Source organism: Macrobrachium nipponense, chromosome 13 (assembly GCF_015104395.2).
Source record: "Macrobrachium nipponense isolate FS-2020 chromosome 13, ASM1510439v2, whole genome shotgun sequence".
Taxonomy (NCBI): domain Eukaryota; kingdom Metazoa; phylum Arthropoda; class Malacostraca; order Decapoda; family Palaemonidae; genus Macrobrachium; species Macrobrachium nipponense.
Window position 1 is genome coordinate 32,980,371 of NC_087206.1, and position 12,500 is coordinate 32,992,870.

The 12,500-nt window shown below is 37.2% G+C and overlaps 1 protein-coding gene across 3 annotated transcripts in view; it reads left to right on the top strand.

The window, feature by feature from the left end:
* The window catches only part of LOC135225727 (extracellular serine/threonine protein CG31145-like), a 686,301-nt gene that overhangs the window by 152,031 nt on the left and 521,770 nt on the right, over positions 1–12,500 (top strand). Inside the window, exon 1 of one of the 3 annotated variants that reach the window (XM_064265108.1) lies at positions 1,041–1,059. The exons of the other annotated variants lie outside the window; for them this stretch is intronic. The gene's annotated coding sequence lies outside the window, so the exon portion shown is untranslated. Of the gene's footprint in view, positions 1–1,040; positions 1,060–12,500 lie in introns of those variants that run through there. 3 annotated transcript variants of the gene reach the window in all.

The following is a 12,500-nucleotide window of genomic DNA, read 5'->3' on the forward strand; positions in this document are numbered from 1 at the left end:
AGTGGAAAAGAAAGCGAGCGATAGAGAGGAGGAGGAGGAGGAGGAGGAGGAGGAGGAGGAGGAGGAGGAGGAGGAGGAGGAGAGGACGAACGGCGGGAAGTCGAGTCGAGTCGTCCTTTACTCCGAATGAGGCCGACGATAAAAACTCCTGTAGGTGACACGGGAGAGGATAAATGAGAGTAATAACACCACGAGGGCAGGGATAATAATGCAAAGGAGGAGGGGAGAAGGTTGTTGTGGAGAGTATGGGGTCATGGGGGGGAGGGGGGCCCAGAAGAGGGTTTTGGAGATTGAGGACATCTCAGGCCAATCTTCAACGTTTCCCGATTTCCATCCTTTAGACCCCTGATTCTCCTTCGTATTGCGTCAATACTCCCCCTTCACACCCCCCCCCCCCCCCCCAAAAAAAAAAAAAAATAAATAATAATAATAAATAAATAAATAAACTAAATAAAATAATAAAATAAAATAAAGAAGAGAGAGTGTCGTGAATTTTAATCTAATTCTCTTTTGCGAAAATTTTGTCCAATTTGCTCTTGGCCCCCTTGGCCCTTTTCTTTGGAGGTTTATTTATTTGGTTGAATGTACAGATTAAATGCGATTGTGGTGTACAGTTGATCTGTAAGTATTCTCAATAGAGTGTACTGGACTTAATAAAGTTGACTTTACCGGCTTAAATCTTTTGAGGATGTGCGTTTGTGAATCTGTAGCCTGTATTGGTGGCTAAATATTTTTTTAATGCGTGCATTCAATAGAATTCATTTACTTATTTATTGTAGCAAAACATTCAGAAGTTATTGTGATTGCCAATTCGAATCCCAGATAAGAGCAATTGACTTATTTATTGTAGCAAAACGCTCAGAAGTTATTGTGACTACCAATTCGAATCCCAGATAAGAGCAACTCATCATTATGAACACTCACACCGCTTAGGTTTCCTGTGCGAGCGTTGAACTGTCAACATCGAACCTTTTCAGTTATGCTTTATGCTAGTGACTGGAGTGTCGGTATTTGTAGCTGCTGGGGTATCGCTGGTGCCAAATTCAATTTATCCATATGGTATCTTATATCTTCAACGCGTTAGAGTTCATCAGTTTTTGGTTTGAGTACATTTTTTAATTATTTAGTTTATTCGTGTCATTTATTATGCATTATAGTTGATTGTCAGTGTCGCTGATATTTTTAGTAGCGTTACTTTTGTGCAAGTTGCATTATATTTTTGATGGGGGGGGGGGGGGGGGGGGGCAACAGGGTTCAAGATTGTGTAATCATTAAAGTTCAAAATAATTGTAGTAATGATTTAAAGGTATCTGAATTGCACTTCGATGGATGAAAAGAAATAATTTGGCCTTTTTCCTCATGTATGAAAGTTTTTTGTTCACCGTTATATTTTTATGATTTGCAGTGTTTTGCTATTTGCTTGATCTGTGAACTTTCTTCTTATAGAATATTTTCCTACATTATTACCTAGTATACAATTTCTTTTCCACATTTTTTTCTAAATTATACAAGTTTCAGTTTACCCAGTTAACCTGATTTTTTCATACACACACACACACACACACACACATACATATATATATATATATATATATATATATATATATATATATATATATATGTGTGTGTGTGTGTGTGTGTGTGTATGTATGTATGTATGATATATATATATATATATATATATATATATATATATATATATATATATTTATATATATATATACACATATATATATACACATATAATTTACTGAGTATGTGCTCAAGCGCAGTGTCCATTTGCATGGCAGGTCAGAAAGCGGGCCTGACTTTCGATCAGTGCTTGCTTGTTCGAGTTGCCCCCGGTGAAGAGGAAAGAGTAACTCCAATCACGTGGGTGTTTTATCTTTCTTCTGTTGCAACAGAAAAGGAGCGGTTCCGTTTGTCTTCGTATGGTGTGGGCGAATAAAGGAACCGATAGGGAAGCTGAAATATTTGTTGGAAAATAACGTCCATTTGCGTATGTATGTCTATTGCCAAAGTTATACTCCGTCTCATCTTACACGAATTCGTGGCAACTTTATGAATTGCACGGCGAATGTTGTGTATAATTACAGCCGCCCAAATAACCGACGGTGGCGCCGGGCGAATAAAACAGAAATCTCACGCAATCTGAGTTGAATTTAATCGCCGGCAATCTCCTGTAATGTGCGCGCCATTTAATCCAATTATAATGAAGAACATTTGTTGTGAAACCTCTCGGCGCAAGTCCATTATGTAGTTCCCACTAAAGACCGTTCCGTTATATTTGGTTCCTAATGTTATTAGAGTGTAATATTACCTAGGCTTAATCCCATTCTAATCTAATCTTTTAATTACACGACGAAGCGAGGGAGGACCAGGCGGCAATAATCAGTATTCATTTGTCCGTATTTAGAGGCTCTTGCCGGTTCAATGCTTTTGCATATAGGGCTTTTAGCCGTTGGTGCAAATATTCGATGCCGTGCGCCTGTGGATTTTTCAGGTTTCGTTTTATTTTTCTGTGAGAGAAAACTATTTAGATTGCTTTGTCTGTCCGCCCTCAGATCTTAAAAACAACTGAGGCTAGAGGGCTGCAAATTGTTATGTTGATCGTCCACCCTCCAATCGTCAAACATACCAAATTGTAGCCCTCTAGCCCTCTCTAGTTTTTAATCTATTTACGGTCAAAGTTAGGCCTGATTGTGCGCCTGGCACCGCTGTAGGTGTCAACAACACAGGCCACCATTGAGCCGTCGCTGAAAGTTGCATGGGCCGAGGCTGAGAGTTTCATACAGCATTATACGCTGCACAGAAAACTCGGTTTGCTTTGCTTATGAAAAGTTTTGGTATTATTGGTTGGCGTCAGAGAAACTATGTTTGAGCTTAGTTAATTTTATTTCGGTATTTGTTTGCATCGACCTCCCCCCCCACACACGCATATATATATATATATATATATATATATATATATATATATATATAGTATATTATATATATATATATATAGTATGTATGTAGTATATATGATATATATATATATATATATATATATATATATATATATATATATATGTATGTAGTATATATATATATAGCTTGCGCGTGGGTGTGTGTGTTTTACTAAAGAAAAAATGGCAAGAATAGGAGTCAGCGAGAGAAGGATTTGTGCTTCTGCTTTTGCATTTGACTAGTTAATGAATTATATACGACCGTTTCTCACGCCTTAAATTGAAACTGCAGAAATTTTTCCGAAAACTCATGCAGCGGTGCTATTACTGTGACTTGAATTTATGTAATGAAAGCCTATACTTTACTTATCGAGAAAACATGTCATCGCAATGGGAAGATTAGTGGCCTGAATTCATAAAAAAGTCGTAATTAATTTACAAGAAAAATGGACTTTCTTCACTCATGTCTGTAGCAGTGTTCTTTTTTCCCCTCTATTTCCCAGTGACATAACCTTAGGACTGAATAAGTGTCCCTCAATAGTTCAGATAGTTCAGTGTGTTACCCAAGTGACGCTGTAACTCATCTAAAGAAAACGTGGAAATAAATTTCTCGATCCGATGAGCGTGAAAAGTCATCACTGGCATCATGACGACAGCATGTTCGTTTGGAGTCATTATGGGATTAACGCGGCAGTTTCTTCTATCCTTGGTCGCTGTTGTGTACATTGTTATTATAAGATCGTTTGTTAGAAGTAGCCTCTAGGAGTTGGTTAAATTGAGCATAAAGATTATCGTTTTTGCAGAATAATTTTCCGTAGGATATAGTCTGTTCAGGCAGTATGCAAACGTGTGTGTGTGTGTGTGTGCGTGTGTAATGAGTTGACGTAGTCCAGTGGTTTGAATGCTGGCTTCATTATAGGATATAATATCTATATTTTATATATATATATATTTATATATTTATATAATTTATATATTTTATATTTTAATATAATATTTTATATAATTAATTATAATTATATATCTATATATATATGATATATATATATATAAATATATATTTATATATATATAATTAGTAATTCATATATATATAATATATAATATAATATATATGATATATATATTTAATATATATATATATATATATATAGTATATATAGAATATATATATATTATATATGTACTTATAATTATATATTTATATATATACACACAGCACACTTTTCAAATGGTTTTTTAGCAATAAAGACGGGAAAATATTCCAAGATGCCTTTTTTCTTGTAACGATCATAAGTAGTATAAACTTGGATGATTTTTAGAGTTTTGCTTGTTCTAATGTCAAGGGAGGAGTTCTTTTTTAAGTTCCATAAGAAATGTGTACAGCAGATGAGAATTTCCCTTTCGTGTTTGCTTTTGATTTGGGATGTCATTTCTGCGAGAGACCCGATATCCCTGCTGATTAAAAACGGTCATTTCTGTTGATTGCTTTCCTCTCGATGCCCTTCGACTCTTGTGAACGACGACGATGCAGCAGCTCTCCAGGTAGTTGTTCAGCCGGTGACCGGATTTTTAGGAGAGGCTGCGCTGCTCACTGCAGTGTTCAAGAGAGAGAGAGAGAGAGAGAGAGAGAGAGAGAGAGAGAGAGCAATTCCATGTTTAGGTCATGGGAAAAGGTAGAGTGCCCAAACATTTTCACGCCGACCCCGTGCAAAAAATGAAATTTTAAAAATATTTATTTTTATCATCCTCTTCAGTCCCTACCTCTGCCTCTCCTCTTTTTCTCTTGTAAGTCTCACTGATTCTGCTCTTCATCCCCCCATCCCCACTAGATGGTTAAACCAATCAAGTGGTTGCGATTTTTCTTGTTGCGCAGTCAGTACGAGTGAACCAACCTCCCACACCCCCTAACACACGCTTCCTCCAGCCTCACGAAGTCATGCAGAATCTTGTATTTAGAAAGTAGCAAGTAAGGAAAGGCAGAAGGAATTACAACTGGTACACTTACACACTCACACTCATACACATTCATATACACCTTTATGTACTACATATGTGTATGTACATGTGTAAGTGCTTGTGGGCACGTGTGCTGGCTGTAGTGCCCTCACACACACACACACACACACACATAGATAGATATATATATATATATATATAATATATATATATATATATATATATATATATATATATACACATATCATATATATATACATACATATATATATATATATATATATATATATATATACATACATATATATATATATATATATATGTGTGTGTGTGTGTGTTTGTCTGCATACATATATGTGCACACGCGCATGTGCATGTGCCTGCGTGCGTGTGTGTGAGTGAATAATACAATTGCCATCTCAGGCAGAAGTAAGAAATTTTTGTTTGATGTGCACGATAAGTTTGCAGTTGTTAACATGGCTTGGTGCGTGTGTGGCTTCAGCAACAAGTGAAAACCATTTATCCAAAATAACTCATTGGTGTTAAGTAGTAGTAGTCGCAGTAGTGTCAGCGATAGTGTCAATTAGAGTCAAGTATTTATATCCTCTTCCATGGATGACTATGGGAGCTGGGCCTCGGGAAGGGGAAGGTTATTTACTTATTTGTTTTTATTCTTTTGTTTGTTAGTTTATTTTATGTGTAATTAGATATATTTAGGCATATTTCTTTTCAGTTTTAGTGACCCCATTTGTTTTGAAATATTGTCGCATTGTTACACATCTTTAGTCGCGTTCTACTGAGGACCAATAAGATTTCAGAAGTTTCGCTTAAACTTTGCAGATACCGTGTTTGTATGCATGTTTTTGTGTGCTGAGATTAAATTTCTTCTAGGGAACAATTCATCATACATAATCAGCCATGACTAGCAACCAGGTTCGTTGAGTGTCTCGACCAGATATCTGAATAGTTTAGGATGTCGACCATTGTTTCTTGATTAGTGGTGTTATGATTTGTCACAAAATCTGCCGAGCACCTCTTGTCACTACTTACTTGTTTTGTCAATCATGCGGCCTGATAGTGCATTTGTGTGCCTGATTTGTTTCAGCAGGTAAGGTTCGTTGTTATTCTCTGGTGTTCGGTTCCTGTGGTAGGAAACATTGCCAGCTGAATCTCATAAGGTTAGTGGATTTTTTTTTATTGTTGCGTTGTTTTAATGTGGAAAGTAGAAAAGTTGGCATTATCATAATAGGTTTGTTGTTATTTTTATTATTACTGTGTGAATGGTTTGAACTCTGCTCCCTGGTACTAGAGCATGGAACTTATATCTTTGGCATCGTTATTGTGGTCATTCTTATTAGATATAAATAAACACGCAGTAAGGAGTTACAGTGTGGATGTCCATTGTTCTATCTCCAGGCTTTGGCATTGAATACTTCTGACAATTTCGAAGGCAGGGCTTCAAAATTGAAAGTGTAGCACCTTGATGGGATATTACTCTTCTGAATAAATATATAGAAAAAAGACTAGACTACTTCCATATTTTCCATCTAAGTTCTAATGGACGTGATCGGGAGATTTCTGTCTTGCAGTAATTTATGAATGGCTATTTTATGGAAGTCATGGCTGGTTACCTCAGTAGGTTAAATATCCATGAAAATATCAGCGGCGAGTTATCAGAATTGCTACAGATAACCAAATATTTCCATCTACAGATTGACATTAATATTGTTACGAGTTACTTAATAATCATCAGCGTGTGTATTTCTACTCTTGCTTCTTCTCTCTCTTTTCATGAAGTGTGGCCTGTTATTTTAGTGCCCATATGATCAAGAACTCTTCCAGCAAATGTTGATTTTTGTTATTGAACAACTAACTATTGCTGCAGTTCCTCTTTTGGTTACAAGTGCTCTTTGAGGGTACGTCAACAAGGCAGTAAAACATGTCATAAACACACGTCGGTAACTTCGCACAAACCTCACAAACAGGTTGAATACAAGTCAACACCTTATTAGTAGTCCTCTCAAGTGCCTCATACGATTATCCAGCATTTGTCCAAGATTCGTTCTTCGCCGATGGTCGTTGGCATGTTTTCAACCCGTGTGTGATATGGATGAGATAAGTTGTCGACTCAGTTCAAGGATCCTCTCTGTTGGTATTGCCTTCCTCTCTTTCAGAGATCGTTTCTGTTGGTTCATGCCTTCCTGTTTGTTCAAGAATCGTCTTGGTTGGTTCATTATCGTCCTCTCAGTTCAAGAATCGTCTCAGTTGGTTCATTACCTACCACTAGTTCAAGGATCGTTTTTGTTGGTTCATTGCCTTCCTGTTAGTTCAAGAATCGTCTTGATTAGTTCATTATCTTCCTCCCAGTTCAAGAATCGTCTCAGTTGGTTCAATACCTTCCTCTCAGTTCAAGGATCGTATCTACTGCTTCACTGCCTTCCTCTCATTTCAAGGATCGTTTTTGTTGGTTCATTGCCTTCCTCTCAGTTCAAGGATCGTCTCTATTGGTTCAGTGCCTTCCACTCAGTTCAGGGATCGTTTCCGTTGGAGGAACAATCCAGAGGTTCGCACCAGGCCTCATCCACTTCTGCACCTTACCATTCCCAGGGCAAGAGCTTCAATCCAAACTAGTCACCAACCCCTTCTGTGACAGTGAACAGAGAAAATGTGGTCAACCGACGAGGGACGCAAAACTTTTTTTTTTTTTTCCTTCCTTCCGGTTTTTGTTTTTCGGCAGAACCCGGTAGTGGGAAAAATACATACTGAAACAGTGTTTCCTTTACCTTACGCAAAGTTGTTTTTCAACACCGAAATGCTCGCCTAATTGAAAAAAGGCTGCCATTCTGAACCGCCGTGCCTTTTATATAAAAAATTAAAAAGTTGGTTTTCTAGATGATAATACCCTTAGAAAAACTGAAACGCTTTTCACTCCTTGGTATTCCTAAGGCAATATCGCAAAAGTAAGAAAAGTATTTGCTTGCCAGATTCATTTTTTTCGGCACTATAAGATATATATATATATATATACTATATATATATATATATATATATATATATATATATATGTATATATATATATATATATATATATATATATATATATATATATATATATATTAATATATTTATGCGTATATATAAACATATGATATACTTAATATATATATATATATATATATATATATATATATATATATATATATATATATGCGTGTGTTTTGTATGTATGTGTGCGTGTACATAAGAACAACTATTTTTCTTAGTGATGATATTTCTTGAACATAAAAAGTAGAATATAGATATATTATTCTTAATGAGCGATTTATTTTTCATTTTCCTTTTGCCGAAGTAGAAATTTGTATCATGAAGTAATAAAGCAGAAAATGGAAGTTTGAATCGAAAATTATTTTTATTAAAATTCCCAATATGAACTTTGACGTCTTTTTGTGTTTGGACCCAAAGTTCCTCTTTACTCTTCTTCCTTGGGTCGAAAGCTGCAGAATTCAAGCTGCGCGTCATTCTTAAGTCGACAATTGACCTCGTTTGGCATTGGTGATCTCTCTCTCTCTCTCCTCTCTCTCTCTCTCTCTGTATATATTATATATATATTTATATATATATTATATATATATATATATATATCTTTTGATTGATTTATTTTATTCACCTAAGAACTCTCTCTCTCTCTCTCTCTCTCTCTCTCTCTCTCTCTCTCTCTCTCTCTCTCTCTCTCTCTCTGATTTATTTCTTTCGGTCATCTAAGAACTACAAGTGTTGAACCACTGTCGAGGTGTTCTTGTTGGGTGTCTGTCTTTGTGGAGGAACTAGGGTTAGATTAGGATACGTTATTAAGGAGTATGTTTGGTTATTAGTTATGTCGGTATTCACGAAACCCATTTCCCCCCCCCCCCCCCCCCCCCCCCCCGCTATCTCTCTCTCTCTCTCTCTCTCTCTCTCTCTGTAACCAAAGGTGTTCTTATCACGGTAAGGTTATCAAGGGGTGTTCTGATGAGAAAACAATACGAATAGCCAGTGTCTGCTGCCTTTTATCGCGTTTTTGATGGTAGTCTGGACGTGATAACGGGCCATAAGAACTTTCAGTAATACGGAACGAGGAAAAGTTGTAAAGATGTGCTTGGGAAGTGAAGGAAACAGAGAGAGAAAGAGAGAGAGAGAGAGAGAGAGTGAGAGACAGAGAGAGGAAACATGAACGGTATTCGTTCCTTTAATAGAACAATGTTTCACCTTGAGGCTTATGATTGTATTTAACAAGAATACTTCCTTGTTTGAGAGAGAGAGAGGGCAGGCACAGCTAGTACTTTTTATATGTTCGTTGAAATTTTATTAAATAGAATCAAATTAGGTTATTTCTTTGTCCTAGAGAGAGAGAGAGAGAGAAGAGAGAGAGAGAGAGAGAGAGAGCGCAGTTGTGTATCTACTCCATATTCAGATTTGGGAAGACGATAGACCATGTATATTCAGACCTACAATTGCGATGGACTCTGATACTTGTGCTTGCAAGCAACGTCTTGTGACGTCTCCCGATGCAAATGGGATTTTGAATATGAAGCTGTCACGTTTCATTTTTCCTTCTTTCTTGCAAGTTGTATCCTGTTGCCTCCTGGGGGGGGGGGGGGGGGGGGGTGGGGGGGGGGGGGGGGGGAGTAATCCCGACTATCTTTTATGGATAATACCTACTCTTTTTTTTTTTCACCTGTAATATCATTATTCTGGCTGTCATTCCGACCATTATATAAGTAAAAAAATCACAGAGAGAGAAAGAGAGAGAGAGAGAGAGAGAGAGAGAGAGAGAGAGAGAAGAGAGAGAGACGCCAAATGCAAATGTTTGAACTTTACATTTCATTGATCAGGTGCGTTTAATCTTACCCGAGTGTGTGTTTGTTTTCCTTGTAACACATATTTATCTTTTCAGCTTGCAAAGTCTTTGGTTGTTCTTACAAAAGAGAAAGAGAGAGATTTGTTTCATGTCTTCTTATTCAGTGTTACAGAAAAGAGGAGAGAGAGAGAGAGAGAGAGAGAGAGAGAGAGAGAGAGAGAGAGAGAGAGATACTAGCCTTTTTGCAGCCTCCACCAGAATCCAGAGTTCAATCCGAGGACATTTTTCAGCCCCTTTTAGTATTCTGTCGTAGGATCGAACCCGAAGGATTGCGTCATCCTCATGGAGCGACCTTCATTAAGGCCCCATTTTAACGTCCCAGAGTTAATGATTGCCTCCGTCGGTCTGATGGGAAAACAAGATAGCTGATTTTTCTTCGGTTTGATGAATTGGGAGGCAACCCCGTTTCCCTTCCACTACCCCTCCTACCTCCCTTCACCCTTGGACTCCACGCCCATAAAAAAAAAAGATCCTACGTTCGGAGGATCGCCCCGTGAGGTCATATGAACCTACTCTAATTTATGAGGATAAATTTATCTTGATGACGTCACTAAGTTGATGTGGACGTCTGCGGGAATCAGGAAAGAGATGGAAATCCCTTGAATCAATTTTCTGTCTTCTGGGGAGGGGTTTTCCTCTTATTCACATCTTATCTTTCGTAAAAGAGAGACGGTCATGGGAATGGAATGAAGGATACGCAGACACCATTCTGGATTGCTTGCCTTTTGTATGACGTGCTGTTTCATGACATAAAACAATTATGTTTGTTCTGTGTTCGAGTGGTGTGACACATATTGATTTTATATATTATATAATTATATATATATATATATATATATATATATATATATATATATATATATATATATATGTGTGTGTGTGTGTGTGTGTGTGTGTGTGTGTGCGTGGGTGGTGTGAATGTAAAGAAATTCTTCTGTTAAAACAGGATATGTCTCAAGTATAAAAGGCCATTAAAACACTAGTTTAAAGCTAAGGACTATATTTCAGTAGATTCACTCCCACTGCTTGACAAGGGTGGAAGTGAGTCCACCGAAATATAGTCCTTATTTTATACTTATGTATCTATGTATGCATGTATGTGTGTATGTATGTATAAAGTACGATCACAGTCATTAACTTTTAAATCTTATATTTTTAGAGTGTATTATTTCTATGCCATAATTGTAATTTAATTAAATGGAAATTCAAGTATTTTACGATTACGGGAACGAATTATTTGTTATTATTTGGGATGTCAAGTATATGTAGGAAAACTGACTTGCTTTAATCTTTTGATTATGATTAGGCAGCGATGATCAAGTCCCAAAGTTAAGAATACAAGGCACTCAATATGATGTTAAATGTTTTTTTTTTCTTTCAAGCTAAAATCCGCACTTGCACAGACGATGTCACATTACTAGAACGTAACATTATCCTTTTATCACGGATAGATTCCATTCAACGTGTAAGTTTCGCAACACTTCCAATGTATTTTGGTGTTTCCTTGTTCATGTACGTGTAATTGTTAGTTACTTGGTTTATTTATTTTTACATTTTACAAATGAAAACTTAATCTCATGCTTTTTTTTTAATACTGTTATTATTTTCTAGCCGATATATATGTTGTTTAGGTTACATTGGATTACCTAGCTGTCTGTCTGTATTGTATTTCATTTCAGACATTGTCATATTCCTTGTCACATTCCGCTAGGCCCATTGTGACGTGAAATTCCTTAATCATCATAAGCGTCTAACAAATCCGTCGCCAAGTCACATAATAACCAAACAAGAAATGGTAAAATTCAAGGAGGGGAAACTTGAGCGTTTCCAGTGGAAAGACGTCTCGACGCAGGAAGCCTTAGCTATTCGGACGTCATATTTCTCATTTTGACGCAACATTCAAGACGATTCGGGACATAAAGAGAAATGGACTTTACGGCGGGAGCGCCATAAGGACTCCTTTCCCTGGGAGAGCTCTCTCTAGTCTCCGGCGTTCTTATTCTCGGTGTTTAGTCGGTTAGATCTTGAGGAAACCTTCGTCTTTATTCTCCCCCTCCCCCTCCCCCTCCCTCCCTCCATATCCCTTCCGCCCCCTTTTCCTTTCCTTAGCATATGATGCACGCCGACGCCGGGAACCGTTCGTTTGGGGAGACCCATAAAGACGAAACAAACTGTACATTCAACGCGTATAATTGGCCGGGCGCTAAGAAGATTGTGAATGAGAGAGAGAGAGAGAGAGAGAGAGAGAGAGAGAGAGAGAGAGAGAGAGAGAGAGAGTCGGGGTCGGGAATTTATTCCTAATATGTAACTGGAATTAAGATAATACATTATACATTTCGTGAGTAAAATAAAAAGAAACCTATAGGAATAAAATGACCAAGTAAAGAATTCAAGAGAGAGAACTTATGCGCTTTTAATATGTAATTAAAAAATTGTATTATGAAGAACTTGAGAGAGAGAGAGAGAGAGAGAAGAACTTTTCGTTTGCCATTTACTTTTTTAATAGGATGTGTACTAAGGAAACGAGAGAGAGAGAGAGAGAGAGAGAGAGAGAGAGAGAGAGAGATTGTTTCTTCTCTGCTGCTTGAAGTCGCGAATGAGAAATTAAAGTACTTATATCTCGAGATGCCGTGTCTGAGATGTAAACACAACAGAGCCTTTGAAATCCCTGAGATGCGGAGAAAGGGAACAGGTGA